This window comes from Grampus griseus (assembly GCF_964374135.1).
Source record: "Grampus griseus genome assembly, chromosome: 1".
Lineage (NCBI taxonomy): Eukaryota > Metazoa > Chordata > Mammalia > Artiodactyla > Delphinidae > Grampus > Grampus griseus.
Window position 1 is genome coordinate 55,720,611 of NC_139017.1, and position 4,293 is coordinate 55,724,903.

General features: G+C 41.5%; 1 long non-coding RNA gene across 1 annotated transcript; it reads left to right on the forward strand.

Annotated features, from left to right (window-relative positions):
- The first annotated feature begins 284 nt into the window (after nucleotides 1-284).
- On the forward strand, nucleotides 285-3,260 carry LOC309838568. The gene is made up of 3 exons (XR_014298367.1): nucleotides 285-343; nucleotides 574-755; nucleotides 3,109-3,260. It is a non-coding gene; the product is annotated as an uncharacterized lncRNA (long non-coding RNA).
- The last annotated feature ends 1,033 nt before the right edge of the window (nucleotides 3,261-4,293 follow it).

Here is a 4,293-nt window from a genome sequence, read left to right on the forward strand (position 1 = left end):
TTGAAGCCCACTCCCCTCCAGCCCCTGCCAAGCAGCGTGGAGGGGAGATGCCCATTCTCTTCCACGCCCATGCGGAGCGCCCACCCCAGGCCCCTCGGACCCCGGACCAGCGACCCTCCGACCCGCACTCACCGCTCCCTGGGCCCGGGCTTCTGCGGTTACCATGGCGACGGCGCACCGGCGCTCGGCAGCCCCACCCCCCCTGAGCGCGGCGGCTCCGGCTGCGCGCAAGCGTCAAGGGTACAAGGTGCCGGAAGCGAGAGGCCAAAGGCGGGGAGGAGTTCGTCAAAATGATTTAGATTGCTGTGTTTGGACGGTGGCGTGCTGGTTTTTTCTTTGTTTTGTAAGTTTTGAGTAATATGGTCCATATTTATTTTACAAATTTAAAAGATAAAATCTAAAAATAAGGTGTGTATATTGGTTGCCGGCCAGTCTTAGACGTTTGGCCTTTAAACGAAAGAATTTTCAGGAAATATGAGGATGCATTCTAAAACAACGGAAGATTGCAAATATAAAACGGACAACTTGCTTAATTTTCTAGTCTACTGAGGATCTTTCTCCTATGGTTCACAGTTACTGTCGCCAACAAAAGGCGTTTCTTGAGACCTCACAAGCGCCCACTATGGCAGGAGCAGAAGCAGTTTGGAAACTGTGTCTCTTTTGATTCAGGAATTTAACATCCAAAACAGTCTTTTAAAAAGGGGGAAAGGAATGTAGGTGGGATAGGAGCATCGAAAGAAACCAGTAGAGAAGAGGTAAGCGTACCCAGAAATTATGTAAATATTCATATCGATCACGGAGGGAAGACCGGGAAGTTTTTGTACTGAAAAGGAAAAAAACCTTCATTTCTTTCATCATCTATTTCTACAAGGAAATCATTAAGGAAGAGGTACCATTTTAGAGAAACTACAAACATTTTAGCTGAAGGCTGAATAGCCTAGTTTTAAAGTGAATATTTGGCCAAAGGCCCAAGCAAAATATCACTATCATAGATCTGAACTTCTGAAATACAAGAGAAATTTTGAAAAAATTTTAAACTGTAGTATTAAAATTTCTTATTCAGATAAGTTGTGGTAATCAGAATTGTAGAGATGACTTTGTAGACAGAGACAGTAGTCTAGAAGCTTTGTCAGCTGCTAACTTGCTCCGGCAATCACCAATACTGCGTATTTGCTCTACTAAACACTCATTTCCTACTGAAGTTGGTGGAGGAGCAAGACATTTTAGGCATTTCACTTTTAAGATGTTCTTTTTCATAGTCTTTGGTTTGGGGAGAGTCTTTTAATGTCTGAATGCAAGATGACTTATGATGCATGACTGTGCATGATTATGTTTTTAATTAATCTTCATTGGTTGTGAAGGAGTCCCAAATACAATTGTTTCTTGAAAGTCTTAAATTGAATTAAATAACTAAAAATTAAATAGAGTTCTTAAAGATTACTTTTAGTACTCTGAATGCTAGAAAGTATGGGAATACACTAAATAGGTCTGAGAAACCTAAAAGCAAAGGGGCCTTGTTCTCTTCTTAACTCCATGTCAGAAACAGCTGCATGATTCATTGGGGCAGACTAGGTTAGAAACAGCCTTACAAAGGAGATTCCCGCCTCCAGTGTGGCCCAGATGCAGCAGATAGACTCCTACAATCACCTCTAACTCCCATGCCCGCCACCCAAAGCTTGGGATAAAGAGCCATTGGATCTGAAGGGGGCAAATGGATGTACGAGAGACATGTCGACAACAACCTGTAGGTACTAACAATGGGGGTCCAGATAAGACAGTGAAGCCCTGATGTACAAATTACTTAAGGAGCAGATGAGATAAGCACTCTTCCAGCTCCCCTAAAATCAGGTCAGCTCCAAAAAATTATGGTAGAGAGGTTTCCAAATTGATTGAAATTCATTTTTTCCACTCTAGGAGAATGGGTCCTCTGATTAGAATTTAAATTATTGGTCTTCCCTGGTGGTGCAGTGGTTAAGAACCCACCTGCCAATGCAGGGGACACAGGTTCGAGCTCTGGTCCAGGAAGGTCCCACATGCCATAGAGCAGCTAAGCCCATGCACCACAACTACTGAGCCTGCACTCTAGAGCCCGCGAGCCACAACTACTGAAGCCCACGCACCTAGAGCCCGTGCTCTGCAACAAGAGAAGCCACCGTAATGAGAAGCTGGCGCACCACAGTGAAGAGTAGCCCCTGCTTACAACTAGAGAAAGCCTGCAGGCAGCAATGAAGACCCAACACAGCCAAAAATAAATCTATTTTAAAAAAAGAATTTAAATTATTTTAATTATTATATTTCTTAAATTCCATAGTTCATAGACTGAGAATCATGTTCTTTATAGAAGTTAATTTCTGGTGAAATAACAGGATAAATTAGTTGAGAAAGTTAAAGTTACTCCAAGGTAACTTAATGTACTATATTAATATTTATATTTCATTAACTAAAGGCCTATCATATGCTGAGTACTATGTAAGTGATTCTTATAAATAATCCCTAATCCTCAGAGCAACTCTGTGAAGGTAGTATTATTATTCTTCAAACTGACACTCAGCAAAGTTGGGTCACCTACCTAAGACCACACAGCTAGAAAAGAGCTGAACCAGGGTTTGAACCTAGGTCAGTGTGGTTTAAATTACCACAGGTTTGCCACTGGTTAGCTATAAACTAATTATGTATTAGAGGATGCCTGTCCAAACTGATAATTTAATTTTAAAATAATCTATCTTGAGCCATTGTTTTGGCAGTAATTAGAAAATATCAATGCCACTCCTGCTGTATGACTAAAGGACTGTTTCTGCATATAGCTAATCTTCACAGCTGAAACCTGAAGGAGAACGTACTGAACATCCATTGTTTCTGCCTGCCCATCCTTCCTCTTCTGGTTACAGCACACAGTTTTCTAGTAGGCAATCCCTTTCACACACTCTCAGCCCAGGTCGTTTGGGTGGGGCCAGTCCCGCTCCAGATCAAGTCCCAGCCAAGCAGTGTTTTCTACACCCCTGGGCACAGTGATTAGGTCAGGAAAAAGCATGGGACACAGATCAGTGTAATCAAAGCTAATCCTGAATTTTTGCCAGAGCAGTAGGTAAATAGGCATTCTTTTTTCAGCAGGGGTTGATGAGAGACAGTCAGCCTGAGTTGCCAGTAACCATCTTGCCACTATGTGGGGAGAGCTTGACAGAGCAACGAAAGAGCCAAGAAATGAATCCTGAGGCCATTCCTTGAGCCCTGCAGCTAGAAATACCCAAAGCCATTTTTTATCCCCCTTTTTCAATTGTGTAAGTCAATAAATTACTTTTTTCTAATTCAAAAAAAGATTGGATTTTTGTTACTTGTAACATCAATGTCCCATAATATGGAGGGGGGTATATATAGGATGGCTTTATTTTAGAAACATGCTATCCCTAAGGGTAAATACCTGAAATTTGGAATGGATATTACTGCAGTTACGAGTTTCACTTATGGATGGACCACCGTGCTTGAATATTATTGGTTAGTTGATCAATGTTAACCTGGAGGCAGGTTTCTAGTAAAATGCCCTAATGTTCTGTCACCCTCTCCATTTCACCATCTCTGAGTTAGTGACTTAAATATAACTATATAAGGCATACTTATCAGATGACCCAAGCCTTGGAATAATAAATAATATGAGAGAGGATGGCAGAGTGAAAATCCAAACTCAAAAGATAACTAGAAATTCAACAGGCAAAGGAGTAGAAAAAGGCAACCCAAAAGAAATGTAAAAATGCACGAGGCACAAAATAAACAGCAAAGTGCATTAGTGAATACCTAAGTAGGTTAAAATAGCAGGAGAATATGTGGTTGGGAGAGAGGCAAGAGATGTAGTTAGGGGGATTAGACGAGATCAGACAGCAATGGGGAGAATGATTTGGAGAGGATAAGACTGCAGGCACAAAGAGGAGTCAAGGCTGACTCCCAGGTTTCTATCTTGTGTGACCAGGTGGTTTGTGGCTTGTGGTTTCCTAAATAAGAGAGATTTTGAGGAAGGGCTGGGTCAGAATCAGGATAATGAGTTCAGTCTTAGAAAAGGTAGAAATATCAGTGTGCCTGATATCAGTTACTGTATATTTGAATCCAAAGCTTAGTAGACGAGACCAGGATATAAATATAGATTTGGGAGTCATTGGAGTATAAATGTTATCAAAAACCTAAAAAGAAGATGAAGTCATCCAAGATGAGTGAATAAAAGAACAGAGGGCTGAGGACAGAGCCCTGGGGAGCAATTACATAAGAAGTAAGCAGAGGAAGATAGGGAAAGAATGATCTGAGAAT